General features: G+C 35.6%; 1 pseudogene; it reads right to left on the bottom strand.

Annotated features, from left to right (window-relative positions):
- Positions 1 to 1,599: 1,599 nt before the first annotated feature.
- LOC147825543 (U2 spliceosomal RNA) lies at positions 1,600 to 1,697 on the bottom strand (annotated as a pseudogene).
- Between the last annotated feature and the right edge of the window lie 8,929 nt (positions 1,698 to 10,626).

Here is a 10,626-nt window from a genome sequence, read left to right as displayed (position 1 = left end):
AAATGAGCCAATGGTCACCATGACCTCAGCCACGATCTGTACTCTGCAGCGCTTCCTGGCAGAATGTGGCAGCCAGGAAAATGAAGACTCAAATTCAGCTAAGCACAATCCTGAGTTCCATGGCCACACCCCAGCAAGTGTGTGGATGCCGGATGGGTTCATTTCCTCTGCAGTCATGAAACACATGGAGAATCAGCACACAAGGAGGAAAGGTGTTTGGCTTCCGGCTTTGGAGGTTCCGGCTCAAGACTGTGGACACATTGCTCCGGAGCAAAGCCTCAGAAGACAGGAGGTAAAGAGAGAGCAGAAGCCCTGGGGCGCCACAGTCCCCTCCAGCAGCAGGTGGCTAGGAAACCCTTAAAATTGGGCCACTCAAGAACGGAATTTTCAATCTTATATAAATTTTGATTAATTCAAGAGCTTTCCTGTTAGCCACAATATTATTGCTGTGGTAGGACTTCATTGCACTTTAATTGGTGCATCGTAGAAGACAAGATTGTTGTGCGTATATCAAAACACCACATAGTACTCCGTAATATGTACCTTTTTTGTGTTTTTATGTATCAATTAAAAACAAATTTCATTTAAATGTTATAAAAAGAAAAAGAAAACATACATCACTATTATATTGTAGTAAATGTGTCAGCTGCCTGAATCTATTCTAGTATTACACACAGGGAGCATCAGTCTAGCTGGAGCCCACACATTGACCAAGTTGGGTTGATATTTTTTTCTCCTCGCTAATGTAAGATTTCAAAGTGTTTATTTGAAAATTTTATGCAGATGGTAAGAATCATGGTGATGCCTACTATACTTTATAAGTAATTAAGTATTTATTTTAATTATAGTGTAATTAAATTGTTTCTGCGGAATAAAGGTAAATTTTTAAATTTAAAATTAAGGCACCCTGCAAATGCAGAAATTAGTAGAAATGTAATATTACAACTGCTACGATATAACATTTTTAATATTCTGGAAAAGGAGATGGTACAGATTCATAATGGAAAATTTACTTTTCTGGGATAGAGAAAGGCAAAAGAAAAACTGTTGTATGAAAATTTTCAGGAGAAAGTAAAGAGTACTGAGACACGTTCAGCATTACATAAAAAGTTTATATTTGCTAGGCTAAAAAGAATTGGCAAAACTATACCAGAGGTCAGAATCGAATGTCCACAAAGAAAAAGTTAAGACAATTTTAAAAGAATTTAGCCCTACAACATTGCACAGTTATGAAAACATTTGGATTTTATACAAAACAGAAAAGCATTTTTAAAGATACAAAAACAGAAAGAAATTTAGATATGGAAATGTTGTTAGAAAGTTTTGAGAATGGAAAAAGTATAATTTACAAGTAAAAGATATTGGATAAAGCCATCAAATCATCAGCCATACATTTCAAGACCTAAAAAACTAACAATTAATTGATTGAAAATTTTTAAAATGACAAGTGCCTTCATTTAGCTTTAGATGAGTCATGCAGTATAACAAACTTAATATGGTTGTCTCAAAGGATTTTCTAATTAACAAAAAATATTGTAAAGTCACAGCATAAAATTTTGAACTTTTGGTATAGATATTTTTGAGTCCTTTACATCTGAAAAAGGATAATTTCAACTAGATATAAAAAAAATTCTATCACAGCAGATGGTGCTCCTCATATTTTACACTTGATCTTAGCCAAAAGGCCAAGAAGTGATTGCTCCTTGTATTTTAAATCAAAACTCCAGATGTACTGAAATTTTACAAGAGATACATGTTTTCCTCATTACTTCATTCGAACATGCTCCATTTTGAAAATATTCATGCATATCTTTCTGAAAGGGTCTCTAAGGAAAGTGCCATTTATAAAGTTAAAGTGGTTGGATTTGTATCTACAAAAGTTATGGTCATCGATTTATGTAACTGTTGAAGGAAATAAATGACAATGAACCTAATTGTCTTGTGCTCTTTGCTAGTGTTCATTGGTCAAATTGTGGAAGAGTTTTACAACTATGTATTGTATTCCAAACACAAAATGTGGGGGGTGTTGAGACAGGGTCTCACTTCATAGTTTAAGGTGGACTTGTGCTCACTTTGCAGCCTCAGCGGGCCTCGAATTCATGGCAATCCTCTTGCCTCAGCTTCCTGAGTGCTAGGATTCAAGGCATGTGCCACCATGCTTGGCATATTCCTTGAAACAAAAAGAATGCCAATTAGCCAGTAATCAAATATGAAAACCTAGTAATCTAACTTATATTTCCTTACTGGCATCATGCTGAATATAAAGAAGATAAATTTTCAAGCCCCGAAGAAAGAAAAAGCTTATTGTAACCCAAATGACAAGCATGTGAATTTATGTTGACGTGGAAATTTTTATATATAACAAATCAAAAAAATGATTTTTCACACATTTTTCTACTATGAAGCAGAATATAAAAGATTTTAACTGTAATTGAAAACATTATGTAAAATGGTTGCAAGCACTTCAGGAAATCTTGAGTAATGCTTTCTTGATGTTGCTAAATTTAAAATTGCTTCTCAACTTTCATAAAACCCCACTGAAACTGATGCTAATAGTAGAATTGGTCCAAATTAGTTCATTTATTTTGTTTAAATAAACATAGTTTTGAAAAATATACAATATACTTTTTTAAATTATGTGCTTTTCCTTCAAAAGTCAAATCAAGTTTTCTAAAGCATATAAGCCAGTTTTGTCAAGGTGCATGTGAGCATCTAAAGAAACGCTTTCTCTTCTGCCTCTGTCTGCCATTGTGTCTGCTCGCTTGCTTCTGACTTAAATTATGTCTTGTCACAAGACTCAGAATCAAGTGATTTCTGGCCAAGAAACAAAACCAAAATTGTCCCATTCCTCAGCAGATTTGGATGAAGACTGGTAATAAAATCAGGTACAGCTATAAGAGGAAGCACGGGAAGGGGACCAAGCTGGGACTGTAAGGAATTGCACATGAGCTGCAGCATATTTACTCTCTAAAGGAAAAAAAGATGATGATACATTTTTTATCATGGTCGAGAGTATATCACCATATCAAACTGAAAAAAAAACACCATTGGCTGGACAGTTGAACATGTTTAATCTGGAATCTTCATTTTTCTTTTTCAGTGATCAGCACTAGTGAGACGATAAGGGTTTGAAATCTTTTTTTAAAAAAGAAAATATTTTTCTGTTTTAGCACTTGATTGAGATACTGAAAACTCTTAATGTTGATTGGTTGGAGCATCCTGGATATGTGAGTCTATGGGTCTATTTCTCTAGCAAAAAATTTATGATCAAAATTCAACACCTCCATTATGATGTGCTATAAGTCTTATGAAACATATATAAGATATTAATGACTGACTTTGAATTTTATTAATAATTTATACTAATTATATGTTGAAATAATACTATTTTGGATATAATGTGTTAAATAAAATATGACAAATTCAACTCTTCTTTTACTTTCTAAAGTAACTATTGAAAAATTTCAAAAGTAAGAATTGCACAGGCGGATAGCATTAGACAGTGCTGATGTAGAAGATTTAGATAGCAAGAATGATCAACAGAACCTAATTTACATGTGTAATTTGCTGCACTCTACAACTTCAGAAATCATGTATTTTTGTGCATATTTTCGACACTTACCAAAATTTATCACATGATAAATTAAAACAGCTAAAGTAATATTCAAAGATTGAAGTTACCCAATGTGCATTCTAAAGCTAATGAGACTATTTTCTGTACACTTACAATAATAAGGGAAACAGGCAATGAAAATAATAAATGCCATTCAGCCAATACTTAAGCCAACAACATGCGTCAGCTGGATGTATCTTATGCAATCATTGAAAGGGAGAGTAAGAAAAATACAAAGCTACATAAAAGAAATAAACATTGGATAAAAATATAACTCTCAAAATAATATACAAACCTACATATGTATAGACAGTATGCATTTTAAAAATAAATACTATACAAAAGAACCTTAAAAGGTATTTTAAATATTATTTTCAGTAAAATGGTTAAAGACCATTTGTAATGTACTTTTTATTAGCTTAGGAAATAAGATTTTACTGTAATAATAAAATCTTTTTGATAACAAAAAAATGAATAGGCAGTATAATTTGATGAGTTGCAATGTAATTTGAGTTTTCCAATTAGACTTCTTTATAAAGTTCAACTTTTTGCCAGGGATTTAGCTCAGTGGTGCCACCACCTGCCTTGCAAGCACAAGGTCCCAAGTTCAATCCCCAGTACCAAAAAAAAAAAAAAAATCAACTTATTTCTAATTCACAACAGTGGAGCTTCTGAAATGATCATTCAGAATTTTCCCACAAAAACCAGGACTTTCTACCACTGAAATATAATGCTAGGATTTGCATTATAAGGTGTCCTTATAATGTGATAACAAATACGTAAGTATCTTATTAAAGTTTTGGGCCAAACGATGAATAATTGAAAGATATTTTCTTTCTGCTTAATTTTCTTCCTTTCTTTTTTATTTTAGAAAATAAAATAAAAGCTAATTTTAGAAAAAAAATGAGCCGTGCAGGTTATTTGGGTTCAATACACTAAGAAATAGGATAGGAAATAAGCCATTAGAAAAATTGACACTTTGCTTTATATTTGCACATTTGGTGCTTATTCTTCAGAGACCAACAGTGTGTGAATGCCGTCCACCTGTTGGCAGATTTAGAAGGGCTGTGTGCTAAACATCCCTGCTAGCCTAAACTTTTAATTGGATTCTAAAAAAGAAAAAAAAGCGGGGGAGAGTTGCTGAAATCAGAAAGTTCAATATTATAAGCAAAGAAGATAATAAGCAAGGAGACTTCAGAATGCTATCTTTATTTAGAGAAAAGACGAAATTGGCTTACTAGGAAGAATAAAGTGAATTACCAATTACCTCTTTCACGCAGGAGCATGCTCCCAATAATCTTGTTAGAAGGGAGTAGTTGTAGTAGGAAACACAGAACACTTTTCTGTCCCCAAAGTGGCTTTGCTCCCCCATAATTTCAGGATGGTGGAGAGGATAGATTCTTCCATTTTCTAAATTTCCCACCACCTAGGTTTGCTATCTCATCAATATTTTCCTAGTGTTCCTTTTATTAATGACATTTTTACTGTCTTTGTCTTTTAAGTGATCTCAAGTCTTTTATAAAATAGTATCATCATTTGCAAAGAAAAACTTAAAAATAAATAGGATAAGTAAATGTTAAGTTTGCTAGTTTATCCTGTAATATAACCTGTTAGCTCCGGTTCTCAACTGACCATTTTTCATTTCCTTTCTTCTGACCCAAGTAATAGTTTTAATATTGATGACAGAAAAATAATTATAGGACAGGTAAAATAATAATAGCATATCATCTGTGTCCAGTGCTTTCTTTATCCATTGCATTTTTTAAAACACCTGGATAAGAAAAAAAAATGACAGTAGGAAATACACAAAATGCATAGAGTGTCTATCATCTATATGATGAGTAATTTTCATTTTTCAACATGATATTTTTGCATATTTCCCAATTTTTCTACAATTAGCCTGTATGATTTACAACTAATAAAAGGAAATGTTATATTCTGTTGGCAATCCATGCCACAATTCAAAATGAAAACAGATCATTACTAGTAAAGGGGCCTTGACATACAATTAATCTACAAGGAATCATGGCAAGACAATCTAACCAGTGGGGAATTTCAACATATTTTTAAAATATAACAACACCTAATTAGTCAGGGGAACTGTCATGCTTTACCTGTGCAATTTCTCTGGATAATTGAAGCTATTTCCTTTACATCCTCTCCATTTCTTAATATTATTCTGTGGGAAATGTGAGCCATGGTTATATGTTTCTATCCATTATTAAACTACAAGTTGGCTCACATGCTTTGTGAGACCATTAGATGCTCAGCATATCACCTAAACTTTCTGTATTTTGGGTTCCTTACCTGTAAACTCAGAATAAAGATTCATATATGGCTACCACACAGTGTTTGTGAAGGTCAAATGGGGTAACATTTATTAAAGCATCTTCAAAAAGGGAAAGAATTAGACAAAAATAAGTTGTTTATTCAGAGCTATTGTTGTGAACACCAATGTTTTGTTGGAGGCTGGAATAAGCCCTGCCCTGTGAGTTTTCTAACAACTCAGCACTAATTGTCCTTCATAGGCCACTTGTGTGAGTTCTGGCTTTCAGAATCTAGGCTGCAATTGTCTTTTTGTTTTTTGGTTTTGGGGGGTTTTTGGTACTGGGGATCAAACTCGGAATCTTGTGCTTGCGAGGCAGGCGATGGAACCATGGGCGCTAAATCCCCGGGCCCTGCAACTGTGTTTTTAAAAATCAGAAATAGGCAAGGACAGGAGCTGAACACACGGGACTGAGTGTATATGTACCTGCATATGTGTGTATGAGTGCAAAATACACAGAGGCATACCTTCCATTATCAATGTTTTAACTACATTTAAAAGGCCCCTGTTATCTTTCTTTTAAAGAATCGGCACTCTATTTTTATATAATTACAACTTTTATCATAAATTTTTAAATAACCTTTCCTGTACCCTCATGTCAGGGAAAGCACTCTTACAGTCATGAGAGCTTTCTTCTTCTCCTTACCTTGCAGTTTAACCCCCCGGACACTTTTGTTTCTTCTACACCATGGAAGACACAAGACTCAATTCTGGAAAGAGAAGCTATGAGAGAAATAAAACCACAACTGTGCCTTGGGACTATTTTATTTACACAGTCTGAGTCATTTTTAGCCACACAGGTAAATCAGGGTTTAAATTAGACAATATCTCCCTAGCCAGTTATACTATTCCTAAAATGGAACATGGTAGAAGGAGGTGTGACTGTAGTGAAAAATGACTCATCATGAGCCCCAATTAGATTTTCTCCATCGCTTGCCAAGTGCTTAACAGTCCTGGGCTCAAAGGAGCACAGACTCTGGGACAGGCTCTTTGGCTTCGGGTAATCAGTTCCTGAAAAGGATCGATCCTGTTTCCACACATCTCCAGGTAATCGGCATCTCCTTCAGCGTCCCCATGGACACCAGAGACCAACATGACCTGTGGGATAAGCAGCCTTCATGCCTGTTAATATTTCCTCCCTCCTGTGTTGAAGAGTTAGACGCCACCAACTGAGGCAACTTTTTTTTTTTTTGGTACCGGGGATCGAACTCGGGTCCTTGCGCATGCACAGCAGGCGGCGAAACCACTGAGCTAAATCTCTCAACTTTTAATTTGTTCTTAAAATAGGACAAACGTTTCTAGGTGGCCCCCTCCCAGGAGCCCGATGGTGACAGTGACTCAGCAGCTTAATTGGTATCAGAAGAGGTGGTGGGTCAGAGCAACACCTAGATGGATAAAGAAAAAAAACCCACAGAGAAGGCAACGTGGGTCAAAGGGGCTTTGGAATCATTGGATTTAAATTCCTTAACTATCACTTTTTTTTAGCTATTTGCAATCAAAATGGAAATATAAAGTACAGATATTAAATTTTCAATATATCCCCCTTCAGAATGAGAAAAAAGCTTCCATCATGGGACACTGGTATTTCTAGTTGCAGCGTGTACATAATCTGCCTTAAAAATAATAATAAGTTTAAAAGCCAAAAGGCCTACAATAAAATAATACCTATATTTTGGGTTTTGTTTTTAATTTCTAATTTGCTAAATTTTATGAAAATCAAATTCTAAGTCAATAGAAGATAAATTTCGACACTCCATTACTGAAGACTTTGTCTCTCAGGACAGGACTGGCTTTCTACCTAATGCTTTCCATTCTTCTCCAGTTGAGTTGGCTTGAGGGCCACAGATTACGTTTCACTGCTTGTTGAATGTCCTGCAGGTCCCTAAATGGTGCTCGGGACATTGTAGATAATCAGCGAACACGAGTTGATGAGAGAGGATCCAGAACTCTCATTTTTAGTGCCTCTGGATGCTTTCTGTGATGGCAATGCAAACCTTTGTCACATTCCTGGGGGATGTGGGTTCTAGGTAACCCCACAGGCTCCTTATTCTGTCATAGATCCTTGAAATCAAATGTGACAGCCTTAAGTGTCAGTTTCGTTCTCCACTGCATTATTTGATGATCTCAATAAATCATTTCAACCTTTTTGTCATTAATCACAAATGAGAAGCCTAGTCCCACGCCTGAAGCACAGTACCCTTTGGGGTGAATAGCTCCAAGTTGATGTCATTTAAACTGTCATTCATTGGGAGATTTCAACCACCAGGTGGCACCTAAGTGTTTAAAGTATTAAAATCAGTTCTGCCTGCACTGTTGATGGGACAAGTTTTAAATTAATCGGCCAGTAGTTACTTATTACTACGGAGTTACAGCTACTGTGTTTGTTTTCTGTCATCGCTGTAACAAATTATCACAAATTTAGTTGCTTAAGACATTATACTGTACAGTATAATTTTACAATTCTGCGACCAAAAGTCCAAAATAAGTCCTGAGGTTAAAATCAAGGTGTCACAGAGACCCCATTTGTTCTGGATGCTTAGGGAAAACCCATTTTGTCACCATTTCCAGTTTCCAGGGGGGTCCCTACACAACTCAGCTGGTGCTCCTACCTCTATCCTCAAAGCCAGCTGCATAGCATCTTTGTGTTTCTAACCCTAACCTCCTTCTTCCACTTAAAAGATCCCTTATGCTTACATTGGGCTCACCTGGATAACCAAGGATAACCTCCACACATTAAGGTCTGCTAATTTGCAAGCTTAATTCCATGTATATTCAATTCCCTCTTGGTTATATAACCTACGACACTCTCAGGTTCCATGGAACAAGTGAAGTGTATCTTTGGAGAACATTACTCTACCTATAACATGTGTTGTGGAACTTTTAATATTTTGCCTGGACATGCTCAAATCAAACAGCATTCTCAACATTTTTTTCCTGGGGCATTCAAAAGAAGGAAGGAAGTATGGGAGAAAGGAAGGAAAGGGGGGGAGGCTATTTGGACAAATGTAAGGTAGTAATCAATGTGTTTCATACACATTAACTTAATAATCCTCCTTCACCCAAGTTGGTTTTAAAACTTCTGAGAAGAAGACATGGTTAGGAGAAAGAAAGTAATACCAGGCAGGCGATAGAATATGATAGAACAAGAACCAAGAGTCAACCTCTCCTTTCCACTGAAGCATGAGGCTTATGGAAGCACTTAGAGCTGAAATAGAATCTCAGGAACATAGTATAAGGAACATGGTAAGAAGGATAAATCTTAAACTGAATAAGATTGACCTAGAGAGAATAAGTTTATTTTGCATGGATTTAATTAATGTGCTATATAATAGTATTTTGTCAAGATTAAACCAGGCTTAAAATGAAGATTAAATTCAGTATTTTTCGGGCCGGGGGATTTAGCTCAGTGGTTCCACTGCCTGCCTCGCAAGCACAAGGTCCCGAGTTCAATCCCCAGTACCAAAAAACAGTTGAGTATTTTTCAGAAACTAACTCTCATACCGGTGAATGCTCAGCTCTCTGGTTTCTGAGGCATTGTCTGTGCATAAAGAAACATAAACAAAGCAATACCAATGAGTCTTACGCAGAATGAATCCCTTACTAATAAGTGAGTCACGGAGCGAAGCTCCCATACAGTACACAGATACAAGTCAGTGCACCTCTCGATGCCATCCACTCTGGCAAGCATCAGAGTGCAGGCTGGACAAGGGCCAACCAGTTGCTCAAATAGTCCCAGTTTGCATACAGTAAAGATAACAGAAACCTGTGAGATCTGTTCTGGAAAACTGTAGTCTATGATACCCTCATTGTTCATCATGTATTCAGATAATTAAATGGTGTTTCAACAGAAGGGCAAGAAAAAGAAATAAAAGATGTAAGTATTAGAAAAGAGGCATGCTGTATTTATTTTTGTAACATGAAATTGTACACATGGAAAAAAATCTACAGATAGATAGGCTACTAGAAGATATAAATAAGTTTACTAAAGTTGCTGGCCATAGGCACAATATACAAAGGTGTTTTTTTTTCATAACAGAAAAACTACTAGAAATTAGTATTTTTGAGTAACACCAAAAATGGCAATAAACACAAAATGAATCCAATGAAATGGATGTAAGACACACACAAAACTACAAAACATGCAGAGAAATTAAACAAGATTCATTATACAAAGGGCTAACATGGAAGAAAAAACTATGTTGATGAATGTGAAGACAAAATTTTGCAAAGATTTAATTCTCTATACATTCAATATAATCCCAACAAAAATTTCTGGCTGTCTTTGTGTATCTTGACAAGCTGTATTTAGACCCAACCTAAATCTTCCCCCTCCAGCATGACCCAGAATAACCTACTAAAATGGAAATTATAATGTGTCCCTCACAAGGTTCCTGGGAAGATAAACTGGTTGATTTAGATTACATTTTGCAGTTATCTGCCATTGGTATTTCCCATTTAATTGTCTCTCTCCTTCAGTTGACTGTAGAGGTTCCTTGAGGTCAGGTACTGTTATTTTTTTCAGTTATAAGCCCAGTCCAGATTCCCAAAGAATGTTAAATCAATAAGTGTGTTTTGAAATATTACTGTGGGAAGTAGGTGGTGGTTCAATCAAATCTATTTGGACCTAAAATCAAAGCTGTGTATCAATAAATAGCATTATAAGGGCTGGTCCAAAATGGAAAGTTAG

Source organism: Heterocephalus glaber, unplaced genomic scaffold (genome assembly GCF_053883595.1).
Source record: "Heterocephalus glaber isolate CG9 unplaced genomic scaffold, H.glaber_assembly_v1.0 deba00001497, whole genome shotgun sequence".
NCBI lineage: Eukaryota > Metazoa > Chordata > Mammalia > Rodentia > Bathyergidae > Heterocephalus > Heterocephalus glaber.
This window is presented reverse-complemented; position numbering and strand designations above follow the sequence as displayed.